The following is a 22,947-nucleotide window of genomic DNA, read 5'->3' on the forward strand; positions in this document are numbered from 1 at the left end:
TTTCAGCAGCTGACCGGTCTGGCCCCTAGGCCTGAGGCCCCCGAGGCTCGAGGATCAGCAACTTCGCATGGTCAGGTAGCTCTCCACGGGGACTTGACCCTGCCCTTGGAGATGGAGGAGATGGAGGCCCAGGAACTCGGGGACCCTACCCTCTTTGGGGACGAGGAGGATCTCGGGTGGGGTCTGTCGTAGACAGTGAACTCCTCTCGGGAGCAGGCCCCCAGAAGGGGACATGTCGGAGGACGAGGGCCTCTCTCCAGGCCAGCCAGCGTTTCTGGGGCTGTTTAAACCACATCTATTTAGGTCCCTCCTGTTCAAGGCCAGGAATACCTCGGGCCTGAACCCTTCCCCCCACCCAACCCAGCGGCATCGGGGTTCCTCCCGACTCCATTTTCTCCCAGCCTGTGGTGGAAACCGAAGTGATTCCTGTCCCACCCATATTCTCTGACATGGTCTCAAGGCAGCTAGCCTCCTCGGGGCCTCCTCCCCCTCCCAACGCCCAGGACAAGCGGTTTTCAATCTTGAACCGCAGTTCTCTACCTGCTCGATCCCCGCCCTGTGGACGAGCCCGTAGTAGGTCTGGCCTCCCGCTTAACTCCCAGCGAGTCCCTCGAAGCTCTCCAGCCCAAGGACAAGCGAGCTGAACTGGCCCTGCGCCGCGCTCATCTCTCTGATGCCTGGGCGGTCAGGGCCTCCACGGCTGCGTCTTTTTCACCAGAACCTCCATCAAGTGGCTCCAGCAGCTCAAGCAGCACGTCCCGCAGCTAATCTCAGAGCGCACCAGGATATTGCCAAGATCCTGGCCGCAGCCGAGTTCTCTGCAGACGCCACCTTCCAGGCTGCAAAATTCTCCACCAGGGCCATCTCGTCCCAGGTCACTGCCCGTCGCCTTCTCTGGCTCCGCCACTGGCAGGCGGACGTAAAAAACAAGGCTAAGCTAGCATCAGCCCCCATCTCTGGGGGAAGCTATTTGGACCGGTTCTCAACCCATTCCTGGCCGAGACCCGCAACAAGCGCAAATATCTCCCTTCTCTTGCTAGGAGGTCTGATTTCAGAGGTTCCTCTCCTCTTCTCGCCAAGGTTCTTCCCACTCTTCCTCCTTCCCCAGGTACTACCAATCATCTCCCTACAGGCCTCCTGACCGATCGGAACCAGACAGGTCCGGAGGCACCTCGTCAGGAAGCCCTCCCGGGGATCCGGGAGAGGTTCGTTCTGTCGTTCCCGATAATGCAGTCGCCCCCAGGTGGCTGCCCCTCCCAAAAAAAAAAAAAAAAAAAGAAAGAAAGAAAAGAAACAAGTATAAAAACGAGGAGAAGGAGAGCGAGAAAGCCAATCCTCTTCAGGCTTCTCGCCTAGTCTGGCTCCACTCTGACACTTAACTCCTGCAAAATCTCTTTCTCTTCAGCCTTGCCCAAACCGTTGGGGAAGCCTAATCCTCATATCTGCCTTACCTCTCCATACCAAGACTCCCGGTAGACCATACGGCTCCCGGACGCAGGCTCATAGTCTGGAGCACCCTTGTCCTCCTCACCTTGCCCCAGGGCATCTGGCGGCAACACATTTATCCCCATCCCATGTTAGCTGGGGTTCCTTCTCTGGGCCCCGGCCCACAGCCTCATAATCCAGATACACGGACCCCTTGCCCTGGTCCTCACTACTACCCTTAGTTCCCTCTGGGGCGGTCCTCGGTCAGTTGGCTCTTGAGCAGGGCCGACCGCCTCGCCTCTGGGCGGAACCAAACTTGGTCCCCACTAGCACAGGTCACAGTTTGGGAACTCCTCACGTCTCCCCTCCATCACTCTGACCTGGAGTTCTCTCAGGGGTTCCCAACAGGGTCTATCCCATAACACCCTAGGGCGTCCCATCGCCACCCTGCACGGTGACCCTCCGGTTATTGAGGCGCCTCCCCTCACTCTGGCTAGGTCTTCTCAGGGGAACTTCCATCCTCGCCTCTGCCCGGGCTCCTCGTGCCGGGTCCCTAACAAGGTTTTGGCCGCTCTACCTAGTCTCCTTGCCCCACGGTCTCAGTAAGCATCCGTGGCATCCCGGCAGGGCTACCTTTAGACAGCCCTGTCTCCATCAGGCCCTCTCGTTGAGGCATTCCAACCTCCGAGGGGTTCTCCTGTTGGGCGTGCCCTCCAGCGGGTCATCAGGGTTCCAGGAGAGGTCCCATTCCAGGCGGGAGCCCACCCGCAGGACTAGCCAAGCTTTGGTATGTCCCAACCTGGACACTCGAGACAGCTCTATGGAAAAGGGCGTTGGTTCTTACCTGATACGCTTCTTTTCGTAGAGCTGTTGAGAGTGTCCAGCCCCACCCGTGAGCCGTCTGGTGGGAAACCCTGCTGTTCGACCGAGCAAACTAATATTTTTCCTGAGTAAGATGAGAACAGGACCTTCCTTCTCGTCTTCGCAAAACTGGGGCGCGCCCGGAGGACCACGTGATGGTGAGAGGCGTGCCTCAATCTCAAGCTCAGCCTGTGAGAGCCGAGACTGGAGCTCCTCCCAACCTGGACACTCTCAACAGCTCTACGAAAAGAAGCGTATCAGGTAAGAACCAACGCCCCTTTTCAATATTGGGATATAATCATGTGAGGAGCAGGTTTAATTTCTAAAAGCACGAATTTATGTGCTGTCTTTGAATACATTTGAGCTACCCATGTTTACTCCATAAATAATATTTTAAAAATTCACTACAAATCTCCCCCCACAGCCAAGTGCAGGAAGTCACAATTACTACACACCAGAGGCCAATTGCCGATCTTTCTGCAACAGTAACTTATGACCATATAACTTATGACATCTCAGAATTAAATTAGTGCAATATACTTTGCACATGGCTACCCTTGAAGACGTTTCAGAAGCTGCAATTGGTTCAAAATGCAGTGGCTGACTGCTTAAAGGAGGATGTATGTCCATAGTATGACACCTATGTTGAGGTTGTCAGAAATAGGCTTCCAGACCCAGTATATAGATCAATTGGTTCAATCCCTCCCAGGTACAGAAATCCACTAAAACAGCCAAACCTGTTTGAAACTTTTAGTTCTAGTCCTAGTTCTAGTTCAGATCACTGCCTTCCTTAAAAGCTCTTGCCATCAAGAAAATCCCAATTTTCAACCAGAATTCATAACTACTTTATAGAGATTAAGCATTTTACATATATTAACCTTCCAAAGTCCTTTATTAGGACAGCAGATAGTATGTACTAAATAAATAAATAAAACTGAACCATCTTCACAGCATTCCTTTGCTCTACCAACCTAGTTACTGTCATAAATTGTGTCAGGTTAATGCTAACAGTAGAATCTTACTTTAACAAATTCACGCTAGCCCACATATTGGTCACATGGTTTTTAAGTGTTCCTATACAACTTAATTTTTCAATTGTACATTCCTCCTTTAGTGGCATTATTCTCTTTCATTTAACCATCTACACTTCTTAGTTATCAGATGCTGTTTCCATTTCTTATACATTTCCTTTTTGCATCTCTGCTTGTCAATGAATTCACTAATATCATCCACACACGACTTTTAAAACATTTCCATTTTTTCCTTCGCGTGGGGACTTTTTCCAAGATTTTATCACTTTTTTAAAAGAAAAATTTTTTAGGATTTCAAATCATGTTATACGACCTATTTTCTGTCTGAAAACACCAAGCTTTAAGGTCACCTGCGGCATTCATTCTCTTCTTGCAATGCTTTTTATTTCCACACAAACAACTAGAAATGGATACTAATCATTCAGTTTGATGACCCTTCACAATTCTTTGTCTTGAATTGATGCATTAGAAAAACAGTACATCACTCACGGTTGTGCATCTCCCATAACAGGGGTCCCCAAACCCCAATCCCATGCCAGAAACGGAGCCATGCAAACAAGAGAAGCCCCATTTGCAGGATGTACACAAAACCACACCCCCTCCAGTCCACAGAAAAACTTGTCCCTGATGCCCAAAAGGTTGGGGCTGCTATCCTATAACGTTATTCTACTTTCTGCTCTCAATGGAAAGCTTTGATTTTGCTAATCCTTGCAGAGTTGAAATTTTTTTCCCAAGAATTAAAACTAATGTTGGTGGCTCTTCAATATTTGTTGGTCAACTTCAACTTTATTTTTAACCTTTTTCCTCTTGTTCATTTCTAGCCATATATTTATATGTTTGCCATATGCTCATTCCTTTCATTGAACTAACATCTTCCTCTTTGGATTTACCTCTTGTCTCCTGTTTCTGGACAACTTTATTTTCCCCTATCCTCTCTACAATATTATTCTCCTGGCCTTCACAGATAATTATCTGTGTAATCTTTGTTCTTCAACCACCCCCTGCCCAGGTAAATCCTGGCCTCAAGTCCTTTCTCTTTCTTCTTCAGCAAGGGCAAAATTAGCAACAAGTATAGTTAGCATATTCTTCTGGAATGACAAGAAACATCTGAACACACCTGGTAAATCATACTGCTGCTCCTTTCTTCCTTCAATGTCCAACCTTTTGGCAGTATCTGAAGACAGACTCTTCTTTCTACCATTAAACTCCCTCACAAAATATCCCATTCCTGTTTGTTCTTCTGATCAGTGATTCTGATTTCAAGTCCCCAGAAGCTTGCCCGTATTCTAAAATGCTAGCTGATACGGAAGAGTTATTTGAAGAACAAAGCACAACCTGCTAGCCAATTATCGGTTGTCTCATTGATGAGACAACTATAAGCTATAAGTTGCTCTTCCACTGTACCATGTCCTTCAACAGAACACACATGTATAATATACATGTGCCAAACCAGACTCATGGAATTAACCATACCTTTCCCAAAATTTAACAAAAATTCAGAACCCATCACTCCCTTGTAAAATCCCCTTGTTCCATTCACACAAGACTGCATCAAAATACAATACTTACATCTATTATCTTGTAAATGATTGACAAATCAAATCAAATCAAATCAAATAAATACATTTTGCTGAAAGATCTTAAACCAAGGTAGGCAACTTATGGTTGACGTGCAGCCCCACAAACATTCAGCATGCGACGACAAAAAGGTTAGCCATCACTGCTATAGGTGGTGGGGAAGGCATAGGGAGGACTGGCGTGGATAACACTGTAACATCTTCCCAGCTGAAACACGGCCTGCACTGGCTCTCCAGGATCTTTGTTACCAAAGCAATCCTTGCACAGCTTCCTGCCCTTCTGGGTCCCCCAGTTTTGGACCTCCTCCGGCCCCATCGCACCTTATAGTCCTTTACCTCTTCTGAAGATCCCCTTTCCAAGAGCACCCAGCCAATGCAACAAGCAGCCTCCATACAGAGGCTGCCTTGCACCTCTGCCTGGCACCTTGGAGGTGGGTGCCATTCATATAATCTCTCGGAAGGGTGTGATTTTTCACAATGCCGCTCACTTTCAGTATGGCATGAGGTGGCCTCTGCAAGAAAGCCGCACATCACATTGGCCTGTTATTCTTTTGGAAAGATGATCTTTAGAAGAGATAACTGGAACAAGATAAATGGGGTAGGGTGGAGGCCCAAGGTCTGTGGGCACCTAGATAGAGAAGCTCAAGAAACGCAGCCGGAAGGGATTGAGGGTGGGTGGGTGGGAGATAAGGGGTAGGGAGTGATGCAGTGTTGCTGCAGTTGATCATAAGGGTGGACACATTGCCAAGTGCCCAAATTGTGATCATATGACTGCAGGGGCACTGAAGCAGCTATGACTTTGGATACAAGTCGTACATTCTTTTGTTCAGCATTGTTGCAATTTCAGTCATAGAACGAATAGCTGTAAGTCAAGGACCAGATGTAAAAAACCATGACCTGTAATGCTAATAAAAGTTATCAAAAGTCTTCAAGGAACTCCAAACTTTTGCCTTATGAAAATGTATGCTCTTTCAATCACAAGTCTAAAAGCCATAAAAATGCTGATGCGCAAAAATTATTGGAATACTTGAAAGTCGGAAAACTTGCAGAGATATGCTGATACAACTTTGACATATTCCAAAAAAATATATCTCCACTCAACTCACTAGAGCATTACTGTCAAACCCCCTGGGGCTTCATAAGCAGCCAACCTTACAATGTTCATGCAAATTAATAAACCACCTTCAAGGTTAGAAGACCTGGCCTAGCCTGTCAGTTACTGCTATTGCCTAGCTCAACATCAATGCCTTCCTCTTCCATTTAAATTAGTAATACACATTTCAAGACGTGTAGATTTGCAACTGGCATTAGCATCCAAGAGGAAAAGGCAAGGCTCTGATCAGCAGAACAGGAGGTGGACTTATTTTTCTTTACTTGTTAGGATTTATTTTGTCTTCTCTCCGGGAGTTCAAGGCAGCTCACATGAGGATTATCCTCTAATTTATCCCACCCATGACCTTTTGAGGTAGGGAAGAATCAAAAAGAATAACTTGCTATTCACCTAATCAATTCCGTATCTAAAGCTTGAGTTGATTCCAAACTGCCCAGGCCCTAATCAAAAACTGCAGATCAGTTTTTGTTTGTTTCTTTATAATATTTATATAGCTACCCATCTTATAATCAGTCAGTATGTTGGCCAGCTATACATGAGAACTGAGTCTGTGTTTGGTCTATAAACATGAACTGGGACTTTTGGCAGACAGGGAGAATTTAAGGAATAAAATGAAAAATCAAAGCAGCAGGCTTCACTGATGTTTTCTCTTTCAAAATCAGTTATCTTGGTATATTCAAGTCTAAGAACCATCGGGGGTGTCCTCACCCCAACAACACTAATTTTTTTTTCAGCAAATGCTTTCCAGATCTGCATGAAGGCAACACTAGGCACTTGAAGCGGTTACTTTACAAGCTGTCTAGACATTATGAACATTGTCACAAATGCCATCTAAAAGCACAATTAGCTGAAAAATTATAATTTCCATCCTGTTTTTCGGCTCACTAGAAGAATGGCACCTTACATCCTCCAGATTGTTAATCAATGCTTCGGTGATTAAGATCAACTTGGAACAATAAGTGATGCTGCAGACCTCCCTTGCTAAATTAGCCCATGTCTACATTTAATTCTTTTTCTTTTAATATCTGAGGTATAAAATTGCCATCTGTTCAACAGTGCTCTCTGTTGTGCTTACAACAGATTGCCTGCCTTCCAGATATTAGCACCTGTAGAAAACTGCAACTGTTCTGCTCAATATTATTCATGGATTGTAAACATGTGCTGCTATTGGGAGCTGAAGAAAGGATGGGAAGGACCTACTTTTATTGATAAGGCCTTTTAGAAGCAAGTTTTTTCTGGTCTTCTTTTTCCTTAAAGAATTATCATCACCAAAATTATAACATAAGAAGCTGAGATTAAAAACAACAAACAGAATGGACCACTGAGATGTAATTAGAAAATCTGTTCAGCCTCTAGCACTTCCAGAATAGAAAAATCAAAGAATGGATTAAAATATTCTGAAAACTGCTGTCATGTCACAGCCAAAAACCTGCACAAAGTAACTTGTCTGACAGCATCTGCTCCTAGAAGGAATCAGAACCATATTCAAGTAGGACATTCCTTCCTATTTTTTTATTTTTGTACCTAATTCCACAAATCCCAGGGAAGTATTGCTCCTCCAAGGGATAGGCATTTATTTTTTCCAGCAGAGATTTTTCTAAAGTGATCTTCATTCCTCAGAATCTCACCTCGCAGAAAAAGCCAGTAATGGCTTGAAATCACACCTGAAGCTTCCAGAAGATCTCTTCTCCATACTGTTCTGGAGAAACTTATCTTCATTTTAAAGGCATGACTTTTACCTGCAATCTTGAGTCTGAAGTCCAATGTTCTTGGCCATGCTGTGTATTCTTAAACTATGAATTTTAATAATCTATTTTTTTCCTAGACCTGCTTCCATCAATTCTCATCTTGTTTTTTCTTGAATCAGCTTTATTAAATTTCAAAATAGTATAAAATACAAAATAACAAAAAGGAAAAAAAGTTCAAAAGTTACAAGAAAGAAGAGGGAATTGTCTTCTAATTTTCTTCAGTATATAAGTATAAATATATTGTAAAGGAATTCCTTATTCTTACATTAAAACTAAAACACAAAATCATATAAATATACAGAATAAAAAGGTAATATTAAAATTATTTAACAAAAGAAATCTTAAGTTTAAACACAAGTATAAAAATACAGAATACATGTCCATTAATATGAATAAAAGTACACAAAATTCTATAATCAAAAAAAGATCAGCTCTCATCTTGTATCCTCTCATTTGAATCACTGCTGTTGGGAATGTGGAAGCTTGATGAATCACAGCACAGCATGGCTGGCTGCAATTACATAGAAAATTTTGAACTTCAGTATAATTTCTCCATAGGAACATTAAACGGAAGAAAATCACAAAGAATTTAATGATTTTTAGGGCTGTGTCATACATCCCCTACCTCCCTCCGTCCAACCCCCGTTATTATCCTTTTACTCTTCTGCTGTCACTAACTGTAGAGAGTAAATGAAAATTACATTGATGGAGATATGCAAGACCTGTTACCTGGGCAAAAGAAGCTGAAGCATTTTTTGAAGTCCAAAATGAGATAACATTTGGAACTGGCTATGCTTCCCTTAATTCGCTTAATTATAAGGAGCAGGAACAGCACAATCAAATTTATAAATTCTGATTTTAATAACCAACCCCCATAAAAGTAGGGTGGGTTTCCTATAGAGTTGATTCCCTGGTCAGTCTCCCCTAACGGGGCTGAACTAACCTACCTTAAGCATGCAAAAATGAATTAAATCTCTAAGGTAAAGTAACAAGTGAAAAGTGGTGTAGCATAGCACAGCATAGCAAGGAGCAAAGTGATTTTTATTAAAAAGAAACATAATTTTTTTTTAAAAGTTCACATCTGTACAAATTATGTGCAGGTAGTCCTTGACAGTTTGTTTAGTTGTTTAGTGACCATTCAAAGTTACAACGGCACTAAAAAAAGTGACTTCTGACTATTTTTCACACTTATGACCGTTGTTGCACCCCTATGGTCACAATTTACATTTGGATGCTTGACAACTGACTCACATTTATGACAATTGCAGTGTCCCAAAGTCACGTGATCCCCTTTTACGATCTTCTGACAAGCAAAATCAAAGGGGAAAACCAAATTCACTTGACAAATGTGTTATAATTTAACAATTGCAGTGATTCACTTAACAAATGGAGCAAGAGAAGTTGTAAACTGGGGCAAAATTCACTTAACAATTTCTCACTTAGCAACATAGATTTTGGGTTCAATTATGGTCATAAGTTGAGGATTACCTGTATACTATATATCTCCCATCAATGCTAGCTAGTCCTAACTCTAATATTATCTCAACCTTGTATCTCAGGTAGTAGGAGCTATTCTCGGGGTTGGTCTCTGAGCATCCCTTAGACCAGGGCTATCAAACTCCTGACCCATGGGCCGGATGCATCACACTCTGGCCACACCCACGCCCAGTTTAGCAAAAAGGAAAAAAGTCCTGATACATCATGTGACGACGCCATGACGTGAGTTTGACACCCCTGCCTTAGTCTTACGTTTCTACTTGTACCTCTACAATCTCTCTTTAATTCCTTTCTTCTTGGTGCAATATAATCTGGAAGAGGAAATCATGAACTTGAAGCAGATGCCTCTATATCAGTTCAACAATTTAGAAGAATTTTAGGAATAGACCAAATTTTTTTTTAAAGTTCAGAGAATTGATTTGGCCCTACTTGACATTTTGAATCCAATTGTCAAAACCAAATTGATGCTGATCTTTACACCTCTAGTATTTACTTGAAAGGAAACTATTTTTCATCAACTTGGCCTTAAAAATGAGAGGATCATCTTAGAATAAGGAAAAATATAATGGTATTGGCAGATAATTATTTTCTATTTAATATTCCTTTTAGAGGCATTGCCTTAAACTTAGGTGTTTCTCCCTTTTCAGTTAATATGCTGCTTATCATTCAAACTATTAATTAGCAATTTGCAATTAATTTTATATTAAGTTTGCAGGCACATCTCGATATTTATTTTTAAAGTGAACAATATAAATTCACATATCAATTTTTATATTTGAATGAAGCAAAATTTTTGAAGAACTTTTTACAAATGAAGGTGAACTTAGGCGACAATGTTGCTGGATAATGAGCGTTTGGACTCATGCTGGAGCCCAATGCTCAGGGAGCTTCTATCTAGCATTCATTCTGCTAGAGAGAAACTCCCTGAGGATGAGCACCAGCATAAATCCAAAAGTTTGGAAGACTAAATCTGTGGTCTTGGTGACTGACGCAGATTGTATCCTGCAGGAACTTTTTTTGCTAAGAAGATTTTTCTGCTACAGTATGGATGGTGCTTAAATTTAAAAATGCATTATATTCCCTATGCAATACAGGTAATCCTCGAGTTACGAATGTAATGGAGGCTGTCAATTACATTTGTAACTCGAAGATTCGTAGGAATGAATCACGTAACTTGAATGTGATCACACCCTGCTTTCGCCTATGCATTCACTAATCAAATGCATGAGTCATTAAGTGCATCTCAGGGTGGGGGAGGCCTAGTGATGGAACATTTGCAAGCCTCCTCGACTGAGATACCCCATCTCATCATGCCACGCCGGGCTCACTTACCTTGCAAATATCTGCCTCCTCTCTGCCGCAATTTCTTAGCCTTTGGAAGAGAGGACAGCAGGACGATTTCCCTTCCAGCATCCGGTTGGCTTGCAAATGTTTTTTGCGCCAAGAGTGAAATGTTCCAGAGACCATGATCTCACGTGACTTCGGGCATCCATTCTCTGCAAAGCAGATGGGTGCCTGAAGTTGTGCAAGATCATAGCCCCGAGAACACTTCACTCTTGGAGTGAAAAACATTTGCAAGCCTACAGGATGCTGGAAGGGAAATTGTCCTGCTCTCCTCTCCCTCAAGGCAAAGAAACCAGGCTTGCTGAGTAGGCTACAATTTTGTTAGACTAGTATATTGATTACAGTCAAAGATCTGTAACATATTATTTCTGTTTTAGTACAATTCTGTAAACATTCTATAGTAACCACAGCTTGGTATGAATATTATTTAGAATGATTAAATAAATCACAGCCAAATCTGCTATCATAACAGCATGGCATTATTCTTTCTTATTTTAAATAAGTTTTATTTGTGACTATATAGAGATGAGAGTTAGACAGCACCTCAATAATAATAATAGTAATAAGAAAGCAAAGGTAGTACCAGTCGTAATAGTCACCTTGGGTGCAATCCCAAAACAACTTGAACACTATCCGCGTTGGCAAATTTATTGCAAAAGGCAGCTTCATGTGGAACAGCTTACATCCCACGATATCTTTAACATGATCAAACATCCACATCTGCCTATCCCAGGTCCTTGTGAAGTACTCGCTAGATGGATAAAAATGCTAAACCCAATTTGAACATCTGGCTGACTGTGTGATGAGCAATAAGGTCAACTGCAAAAGGAAGCTTTGCTCGAATAGAATATCATCCTGCAATGATGCCTTTAACACCATTGAATATCAACATTTGCCTATCCCAGGTCCTTGAAAAGGACTCGAAAGGTGGATAAAAATGCCAAATCCAGTCTAAATATCTGCTCACTGTGCATTTTATTCCACAATATATACCACAATAATTATAATATATACCCACTCCATGGATACCCCCTTGTCATGGGGAAGACACTTGTGATGCTCCGAGGAGGTTGAGAAATATGCTGGTAGTAGTATATTCTACCAGAAAGTCACTTATGCCAAACAGGTCTTAGTTTGTGGTATGAAGCATGGGGTGTGAACATCTGTAGGGCCTTCCTAAAATTACCCAGATTCAGAATATATCTATATATATTCCAATTATTTTTCCCGGGTCTAGACTCAAGAATACATTTCTTCACCATTCACCAGAAAAACGGGGAACAGAGGAACAGCTTTAGAATAGAACAGCAAGGGACAGCAGGGGACAGCTAATACAAGCAACAACCAAAGGAAAATAGGATGAATCATCTTTGAAGAAAGCAATGTAGATGATAGGGCTCTGCATTAATTTGTTGGATAATTGGGAAGGGGCCAAGAATGTTGAGTCCAGTTTACTGGAGGGTTCATCGGAAGATAAAATTCTGCAAGAGGCAACAGCTCAGTCCAATTGTCCTGCTGGTAACAGACATTAGGTAATGTTCCAATAATTGATTCACTTTCGCTACTTACCCATTAGAGCCTGGATGAGTCAAGGATCACAAATGAATCTTAATGTTTAATAGCTGGAAAAGAGCTTTCCCAAACTTGGATGTAAATTGAGATTTACAATATGAAATCACAACGACTAAGCTCTTGTACTTAAAAACAAGGTCTAGAAAAGACTGCAGTTTCCTGAGCCTAAGGAATGCATTTGCAAGGAATGAGATGAGCCATCTTTCCACACGAGCCACCACCACAAAAATAGTCATATAACCCTCAACAGCAGGAAAATCTGTAATAAATTCTATGATCCAATAGTCACAAGAGTGAAAAGGGCTAAGCCAGGAACAGACTTAGCCCAGTTTCAAAAACAAAATGAAATATAATCTTTGATTCCTGCTCTCACTCTCAGCCACCAGAATCTGAGTAGCTGACACAGAATTTTAAACATGTCTTCATGTTCGCAGTTCTATCGTCATGGCAGAGTTGCAACATTGCATAGGGAGAGATGGGAGCATGGATGGATTTACATGACAGTGTATCTGTTAGCTGGTGTCAGGTATATAGGTGATAACAGGGGGAAAAATTGTGCCCACTTGATCTGCCAAGGTAGGACAGTTGCAGGATTTTCCAAAACCTGTTTGTACCTCCTGTGGAAAGGATGGATTGCATCTTCAAGAATTTGTCTCTATTGCCGGTATGCAGGGGAGGAAAAACAATGGGTCAAGAACACGATAACATGGTAATGGTGATCACATGACAAAGGATGCTGTGAGGGTAATATCTGCAAGCTTTAGTACAAAGTTATTTTTTCAGCACTTTTGAACAGTCACTAAATGAAGTTAAATGAGATTTAGCTATAGTCATAATTCTATATAGGTGGGAGGAGGAATCTGGACTAAAACATCCTCTCCCACCCACTCTCGGCCTGGAAGAAAATGTCCCCAATTCAATACCTGAGGTGCATGTTTGCGCCACAAAAGAGCAGTTCTGGATGCTTGAGCAATGCCTACAAAATTTATTCAATTTATTTCTGCTTCATCTTGAGTCGATCATTTGAACCCAACAGTCAAGACAGCAGTCTTACTTACAATTCTGCAAAGTTACAGATGAATTTTCTATAAAATTTAGCAATTTATACATTATACTTTGGCCAGACCCCCACTTTAAATAAACTATCCTAGACAATGGTGGAATTCAAAAACTTTTACTACCGGTTCTGTGGGCGTGGCTTGGTGGGCATGGCCATGTGACTGGGTGGGCAGGGCTTTTTTTGCAGCCCCCATTGAGTGGCTCAATGAGAATAAAAAATCCAGGCTCTACTAAATTCCATCATTTTATCTCCCGTTTCTAACAAAGTTGCCTCTACCGTTTTTCTTCATCCATGACATCTGGAGGCTGCTTATAGCCATTACAGAAATCCCCCCCACAAAAAAAAGACTAATGGGCAAATACTACAATAATATTATATTTCTGTTTGACAGGTCATGTTATGTTTTAGGCAGTCTGTAACAATGTGCTATCACCCATGGCTCTGTAGCATCTTGTCATGTATACAGTCAAACATCTAAATAATTCAAAATGTTTGAATACAAAACAAAACCTTTCTTTTGGTACTATTTTTCCATAGAAGAAAGGGAAACTATTCCTGCACTGGTAAATAAGGTACAGACTTTTAAAAAAGGCTCTGGGGACAAAACTCTGGAAAATTCATGAAACTCAGAAATTAGAGCTGGGTGCCTATGGCAAATTTAGACAGTAAAAAGCTGTGGTTGGTTTTAAGAAAGCAATATTGGCTGAGGATTCTGGTAAAGACTTAAGATTTGGAACTGCTGAAAGGGCACAGATTCAAGAAAGTTTAGGTACCTAAAGTGAACCAGGGCAAGTTTCTGAGATCTCCAAAAGTTGGGTTAGGGTTAGGTTATCTCAAAAGTTGAAGATAACTGACAGCAAGAGACAAAGACTGCAAGCCAGCTTAATTACCTTTATTTATCTTAAAGTATGAATAGAATATATGAGCAACAATGCACCTATTTAATCAGTTAGATAGATTACATGCAAACTAAGATAAGAATTTACCACATGCAAAAAGATTTACTTTAGAGAAAGCAGTCAAAAATACCTGTATAAATAAATTCTTAATTATTATAATTATTATTAGGGCACTATTATCGGTGACATGGAAGATGGAACCTTGGAGTGAGCAGCTATAAAGTATGAAGTTTAAGAATGAAATTAAATGCTTGCTTTACTTTATTATAATTATCTGGTAATTTAAAAATAAATTTGGTATTTTAAAAAAGATTTAAAAAATGCAAGACACTTTCAAGTTGTACCTGAAAGCCTATAGAAGCCCCCGTAACAGAGACTCTAAAAGGGCCAATGTTCATGACTGCAGGGTTTAATGTATATAGCAACATTTTCCCATTTTTCAAACCATATATACTTCTATCATTCATAAGCAATCAGATGAAAAGGAGGAATGGAGCTGAACTCCCTCAAAACTAAAAAAAACTCAGTTTCCTATAACCATCATATATATTCTTCTGCTAAATATAAGCAAGCTGAAAGCGGTAGTTAAAAACAATGGAGCCTCAATGCCAACCTCTGCAACTGTAAAGGCAGTCTAAATCACAGTATTGATAAGGAGTGGTTGTTTAAGAAGTAGAGACTTCACCTTTTTTTTTTAATAGAAAGTTAGCTCAATTCGTTTTATCACAAAACCATGACAACTACACAGAGGTAACAGCAAGAAGTTCCCATTTTGTTATACATAAGATTTCTACATCAGAAATCTTTTTCACACATGCTTTTAAAATGTCACCTGTTCCAAATCTCTATCCTAACACCTTATGGTACTAAAATATACAATTTAAAATCTTCTACAAACCTGCAGGACTTACCCACTGTTCTAATTTTACACTGTTCCAGTCAACTCTACTAGAAGCAAATAACCGTTTTATCTTTATACAGATAGCAATTTCAATGTTTATTTCCAGTTTTCAAAGGAGACTATGTCCCTATCGTGCCTCTAACTGAGTCACAGGTCCAGACTTTTTCAAAGAGGAGACACACTTAAAAAAACAATTATTACAGAAGGAGATGTATCGTCCAGATAATAATTCATACCTTGGAATTATCTAACTATATCTGCACATTTTAATTCAGAAAAAATAAACACATATTTTTTACACATAAGAAGTTTCTATCAGAACAGAACATTAGTCTTTCACTTCAGTTGGCATTTTTCAAACGGTTATTTGCTTCTAGTAGAGTTTGACTGGAACAGTATAAAATTAGAACAGTGGGTAAGTCCTGCAGGTTTGTAGAAGATTTTAAATTGTATATTTTAGTACCATTAGTTTAGAATTCTATATCCAAAATCAACAATTATCTTGAAATAGGAGAACAATTTTGGTGCATCTTTGGAAGATAATCTTTCCTATTGGGCTTTTTTTTTTAAAAAAAAATCTTTTTCTTTCATGAAATCACCCATATAACTAAATCTGAAGCAATTCAAAGTTAGTAGAATAGTCAGTTAAGTGAATATACACAAAATAATAATTAGAATGTACGTTACTCAACAGAGCAATATGACTACATTGGACAAAGCAAAAATTATTATTTTCCACATAAATTACTGATGTACAGAGGTCCTCAGGTAATGGATCTCAAAATCATAACTTTCTTCTGAAACTGTTATTATTATCTGCAAGTAGCTAAATTAACTTGGTGCCGATAACAGCATCTAACATACCGTAAAATAGATTTTACAGATAAGCAGCTTTGTTTTGTTACAAAATACAAAATTAGCACAACAGGTAACTGGTAGGTTACAGGTTCATTTAAAAGCTCTTTCACCAAATTCAGGGGGAAAAGAGAACTGTATTTCTAACACATCTACTAAAGTAAAAAGACGGACATTCAAAACCACAGTACATTGAAATTATTGTCTATGAAAAAGGCTCCATTGGAAAGGCTCCCAGAAGGGGAGCATTTCCAACATGAAACTGTTTTACTACTTTTTTAAACCATTTATAATTTAAACAAAATAGATTGGATTTTTCAGTTAATTTAATTCTCCTCTCTGAAGACAGTTTTTTAACATTTTAGTGAGTTTTTTTAAAAAAAGTAATAATACTTATCTCCTAAGATTTCCAAGACCACATACTGGTTAAATAAAATATAATCTTAATCTATATATATATAAAAGCAAAATACCACTCACACATCATCACAAAATCTCCAAAACCGTAAAGCCTACAAACTTGAAATTTGGCACCTATGTTCCTCTTGGCTTCTAGTTGCTCACTAAGAAAGGATTTTTTGAAATGACCATCAGAGCATTAGTATTTCCTATATTATTATTAACACACTCTGATGCTAAGGAGTTCTACTCCCCCTCCCCACCTGAAAAGAAATCTGTTCCAAATGCAAAACACAGAGGAGTTTCAGTTTGTTTCAAAGCACCAAGCAGCTTTAGTACAGAACAGGTGAGCTAAGCCACAGGCTCCTCGCTATCTCCTCCTTGCTCACACAGCAACTGTTGTAAAGGCAAACCACTTGCCAAGCACCGAATTTGTGGTGGTGTGTCCATGGGGAGTGGTATGACGGTTGTAGCACACATGCAACTAAATTTTTCCCTTCACTCCCCCCAACTGTTAGTTGCCCGTGTGTTCGTTGGGAGACCGACGAGCCTCTAAAGGAAGTTTACTCTAAAAGTAGAGCTTGCATGTTATCCTCCACCCACCATTAGCAAAAGACTGAAGGCAAACAGTAAGGAAGAAAAAGATTTTTGTGCCTCGCCACTGGCCTCACAAAAGGAAAACAGAGAGGTAACTTGAAGAGTATTTGTATACTATTATTATGCTTTTACTGTTGCATGGTTATTATTAGAATGAGAATGCAACACAAATTTATTTTCAGCAGTCTTGCAATCCCAGTTAAAACTTTTCCTTTTAACTGATGATTCTATTTAAAGACCAAAAACTACTAATTACACATAATATTTTCTACTTCCATGATATTCAGGGACTTTCTCTTCTGGACAATCAGGAAGTCTGAAAAGACAGGATATCTGGTGTATTACACCATTTCATTCATACACATTCCAAATAAAATTCATACACGTTTATAATATATAACTACTGCTTATGGTTTCATGCCACAACTTTTGTAGTATGTATTTAGTAGAACTTATGCATCTATGCATTTCATCATCTGCTACTGATACAGGTAGTCCTTGACCTACAACCATCAATTTAATGATTATTCAAAGTTAATAACAGTGGTGAAAAAAGTGACTTATGACCATTTTTCACACTTACGACTGATGCAGGATCACCATGGTTACGTGCTGAGATGCTTGGCAATTGGCATGTATTTATGACGATTGAAGAGTCCCAGAGTCATGTGACCTTTGGACAAGCAAAGTCAATGGGAAAGCCAGATTTACTTAACCACCCTATTACTAACATAACAACTGCTAGGATTCATTCAACAACTGTGGCAAGAAAAGCTGTAACATGGGGCAAAACTCAATAACAGTCTTGCTTAGAAATGGAATTTGGGTACTCAATTCTGGTCATAAATCGAGAATAGCATGTAACAACCCAGGGAAGTTCACACATGAACTACTTGCTTGCTTGCTTGCTTATCCAAGTTACATAAATCTGATTAAAATATCTGTTGATGATGACAAAATAAGGAAAATGTTCCTGACAATTCTAAAAAATTACCCTCCTTCCCAAAATAGGCTTTTAACACCAACTGTTCTGTGTAAAAAATCCCTGAAGAGAGAAAACTCCTATAACAATAACTGTAAGTATTTTTATGATTTTACCGAATGTTGACATTACTTGTAAGCTACTTTTTATCCTGAAAGGTGGTTCACACAGAACTAAATAAATAAAAGAAACACTTGTTTTCTTTTAGGATGTTTTTGCACCTTGGAATCTACAGAAGCTTCATTTAGAATGACACAGATCATTTAATCTGGACAACAAGCTATGATTAGAGTGACTGTGTAACACTTCCTGTGTCTACCCTAGGCTTGATGACAGAATGACTAAATCTAGAAAAACAGCAGCTCAGATTTTAATCTGCCACTCCCAAGTGATGCAAATGGTAACATGATTCCCTCTACTATCCTTTATGAAAGTGAACCATACATATTCCCACCAAACCTGAACAATAAAAGGAATTGAAATAAAGAAATAATGAAATAGTAGCCATAAGATTTTTAAAATAGGAAGCTACAATGGTGAAAAAAGTTTGCTCATAGGATTCGCAAAAAGATGTGAATCCTAACTGAAATAATTCAAGCTTCTGTTTCTTTGCTCTACCAGCAGTATGTTGGTGTCACTGGGAATAGACAAAACGCCTTTTCCCTTATTTTACTGCTATTACTCTTTTTTAAAAAATCATGTAGAATATTTTGCAGTCATGAGAATTCCCAATTTTACTTGCCTCTTTCACATTCATGTTTTTATATTACTACCTCTGATCAGAATGATTTTTTTACATACCCATGACAGCAGTCAAAAAGGAAAGGGCTAGGAAATTTGTAAATTCATGTAATGCACAAGCTGCTATTACAGATGCAGAGAAAATACAATACATGTGTTCCTTAAGAAGAAATCATGTCAGACTAAATTTCTCTTTCTATGAAAGAGACGATGAAGAAAAATAGTCAAAGTATATTTGCTGAAGAAAAAGCAGGATGCTTTAATCCTTAAATTCTGTTTTGCAGCAGTATTGTGATAGCATAATTAGAGGAAACTTTTATTGACTTACTGTTTAAAGTTTGAGAAATGCACCCTCTGCTGGTTTGAAAGGGGAAAAATGTTCTAATATATAAAATAATAGGGCTAGGCAGGGGATGAAATAATGTAATTTGAAATGTTTGTGGGCATGCATGTGGCACCCTTCAAGAACTTAAACCAAATATGTCTCTTTAAAGGAAAAATGTTGTGAACATAGGAAGTTCTTACACTATGTTCACACCTAATCACATTTCAACCTTCCAATGAAGTTCATGCTGCCCTACTAAATCTAAATTATGTACACAATTATTGTATCTGAATGTTCCAGGAAATCTGGGCCAGACCGCTACCACAGAGAGCCATCCTGAATGATAATTCTAATAATCCTCAACCAGAATGGCCACAGTGAAAGTTGCAAAGCAGAAACTAAGTATTTCACAGGAATGCTTTGGAGATTTAGGAAAACTTAAAACTTTCCTAAAACTTTCACCTGAATGTAACTGAAAAATTTTTAAAAGTAATTTGGCAAAAGACGGGTGCCAGCAGAAGGTAAGTAAAACATGGCTTAGGAGTATGGACATGACAGGTATGACTATGAGGATTTCAAGATCAGTTAATTCAACAAATTAAATCCTCATATTTGCATTGTATGATCATACTCTTGTGAAAAAGATGAAGAAATTCCGTAAGCCTTAAATGGCCAATTTGGAAATGGATGAAATCAAATTCAACTGGATTAAAATGAATGAAGCTGTTGAAGTCTGAAATTACAGGTGAAACTCGAAAAATTAGAATATCATGCAAAAGTTTATTTATTTCAGTAATGCAACTTAAAAGGTGAAACTAATATATGAGATAGACTCATTACATGCAAAGCAAGATAGTTCAAGTCGTGATTTGTCATAATTGTGATGATTATGGCTTAGAGCTCATGAAAACCCCAAATCCACAATCTCAGAAAAGGGGCGTTGGTTCTTACCTGATACGCTTCTTTTCGTAGAGCTGTTGAGAGTGTCCAGGTTGGGAGGAGCTCCAGTCTCGGCTCTCACAGGCTGAGCTTGAGATTGAGGCACGCCTCTCACCATCACATGGTCCTCCGGACGCGCCCCAGTTTTGCGAAGACGAGAAGGAAGGTCCTGTTCTCATCTTACTCAGGAAAAAAATATTAGTTTGCTCGGTCGAACAGCAGGGTTTCCCACCAGACGGCCTACGGGTGGGGCTGGACACTCTCAACAGCTCTACGAAAAGAAGCGTATCAGGTAAGAACCAACGCCCTTTTCCATAGAGCTGTCTCGAGTGTCCAGGTTGGGACATACCAAAGCTTGGCTAGTCCTGCGGGCGGGCTCCCGTCTGGAATGGGACCTCTCCTGGAACCCTGATGACCCGCTGGAGGGCACGCCCAACAGGAGAACCCCTCGGAGGTTGGAATGCCTCAACGAGAGGGCCTGATGAAGGAGACGGGGCTGTCTAAAGGTAGCCCTGCCGGGGATGCCACGGATGCTTACTGAGACCGTGGGGCAAGGAGACTAGGTAGAGCGGCCAAAACCTTGTTAGGGACCCGGCACGCAGGAGCCCGGGCAGAGGCGAGGATGGAAGTTCCCCTGAGAAGACCTAGCCAGAGTGAGGGAGGCGCCCTCAATAACCGGAGGGTCACCGTTGCGAGGGTGGTGATGGGACGCCCCTAGGGTGTTATGGGATAGACCCTGTTGGGAACCCCTGAGAGAACTCCAGGTCAGAGTGATGGAGGGAGACGTGAGGAGTTCCCAAACTGTGACCTGTGCTAGTGGGGACCAAGTTTGGTTCTGCCCAGAGCGAGGCGGTCGGCCCTGCTCAAGAGCCAACTGACCGAGGACCGCCCCAGAGGGAACTAAGGGTAGTAGTGAGGACCAGGGCAAGGGGTCCGTGTATCTGGATTATGAGGCTGTGGGCCGGGGCCCAGAGAAGGAACCCCAGCTAACATGGGGTGGGGATAAATGTGTTGCCGGCCAGATGCCCTGGGGCAAGGTGAGGAGGAGGACAAGGGTGATCCAGACTATGAGCCTGCGTCCGGGAGCCGTATGGTCTACCGGGAGTCTTGGTATGGAGAGGTAAGGCAGATATGAGGATTAGGCTTCCCCAACGGTTTGGGCAAGGCTGAAGAGAAAGAGATTTTGCAGGAGTTAAGTGTCAGAGTGGAGCCAGACTAGGCGAGAAGCCTGAAGAGGATTGGCTTTCTCGCTCTCCTTCTCCTCGTTTTATACTTGTTTCTTTCTTTCTTTCTTTCTTTTTTGGGGGAGGGGCAGCCACCTGGGGGCGACTGCATTATCGGGAACGACGGAACGAACCTCTCCCGGATCCCCAGGAGGGCTTCCTGGACGAGGTGCTCCGGACCTGTCTGGTTCCGATCGGTCGGGAGGCCTGTAGGGAGATGATTGGTAGTACCTGGGGAAGGAGGAAGAGCGGGAAGAACCTTGGCGAGAAGAGGGAGAGGAACCTCTGAAATCAGACCTCCTAGCAAGAGAAGGGAGATATTTGCGCTTGTTGCGGGTCTCGGCCAGGAATGGGTCGAGAACCGGTCCAAATAGCTTCCCCCCAGAGATGGGGGCTGATGCTAGCTTAGCCTTGTTTTTTACGTCCGCCTGCCAGTGGCGGAGCCAGAGAAGGCGACGGGCAGTGACCTGGGACGAGATGGCCCTGGTGGAGAATTTTGCAGCCTGGAAGGTGGCGTCTGCAGAGAACTCGGCCGCGGCCAGGATCTTGGCAATATCCTGGTGCGCTCTGAGATTAGCTGCAGGGACGTGCTGCTTGAGCTGCTGGAGCCACTTGATGGAGGTTCTGGTGAAAAAGAGCGGCCGTGGAGGCCCTGACCGCCCAGGCATCAGAGAGATGAGCGTGGCGCAGGGCCAGTTCAGCTCGTTTGTCCTCGGGCTGGAGAGCTTCGAGGACTCGCTGGGAGTTGAGCGGGAGGCCAGACCTACTACGGGCTCGCCCACAGTGGGGGGATCGAGCAAGGTAGAGAACTGCAGTTCAAGATTGAAAAACCGCTTGTCCTGGGCGTTGGGAGGGGGAGGAGGCCCCGAGGAGGCTAGCTGCCTTGAGACCATGTCAGAGAATATGGGTGGGACAGGAATCACTTCGGTTTCCACCACAGGCTGGGAGAAAATGGAGTCGGGAGGAACCCCCGATGCCGCTGGGTTGGGTGGGGGGGGAGGGTTCAGGCCCGAGGTATTCCTGGCCTTGAACAGGAGGGACCTAAATAGATGTGGTTTAAACAGCCCCAGAAACGCGGGCTGGCCTGGAGAGAGGCCCTCGTCCTCCGACATGTCCCCTTCTGGGGGGCCTGCTCCCGAGAGGAGTTCACTGTCTACGACAGACCCCAATTCGAGATCCTCCTCGTCCCCAAAGAGCGTAGGGTCCCCGAGTTCCTGGGCCTCCATCTCCTCCATCTCCTCGGGCAGGGTCAAGTCCCCGTGGAGAGCTACCTGACCATGCGAAGTTGCTGATCCTCGAGCCTCGGGGCCTCAGGCCTAGGGGCCAGACCGGTCAGCTGCTGAAACTGTTGTGCTATCCCGTGCCGGATGGCCAGCTCCATCGCTTGTTTGAGATTTTGGGGATTTCCACCGTGGGGGTGGGTGAGGCTCCTCCGGGCGCAGACCTGCAGCAGCGGGGGGAAGGTGGCCTCAGGGGCCTGTCCAGGCTGCGATGAAGAGGCAGAAGCAGGGGAGGAGGGAGGATGGGTGGAGGTAGAGGGAGTGGGATTGGAAGGGTCCAGAGGCACAGAGCTTGACTCCTTAGAGCGTCTGTCAATCTCCTTTTCAAGGGCCCTGTGTCGCCTAAGGGCATCCCTTTGAGAGGCTTTGGATGTTTCCTGTGCTTGTTTGCGCAGGTGGTGAGACTTCTAGCCTTGGCCTTCAGTGAAGTGCCACGAGATGCATTGTCGTCTGCCATCTGGAGAGGAGAAAGGAGGAAAAGTTCTTGATTAACGTGAGGTGATTAACAAGTCTGGACACAGCCTAAGCAGGGGCCGGGAAACCCAGTACTCGTTTGCACCCCGCTAGGTCAAGGGCAACA

General features: G+C 42.1%; 1 protein-coding gene across 6 annotated transcripts in view; it reads right to left on the reverse strand.

Moving 5' to 3' along the window:
- The window catches only part of AMBRA1 (autophagy and beclin 1 regulator 1), a 161,066-nt gene that overhangs the window by 113,397 nt on the left and 24,722 nt on the right, over positions 1–22,947 (reverse strand). The window lies entirely within an intron of this gene.

This window comes from Pseudonaja textilis, chromosome 1 (genome assembly GCF_049901715.1).
Source record: "Pseudonaja textilis isolate UNSWEBS1 chromosome 1, rPseTex1.2, whole genome shotgun sequence".
Classification (NCBI taxonomy): domain Eukaryota; kingdom Metazoa; phylum Chordata; class Lepidosauria; order Squamata; family Elapidae; genus Pseudonaja; species Pseudonaja textilis.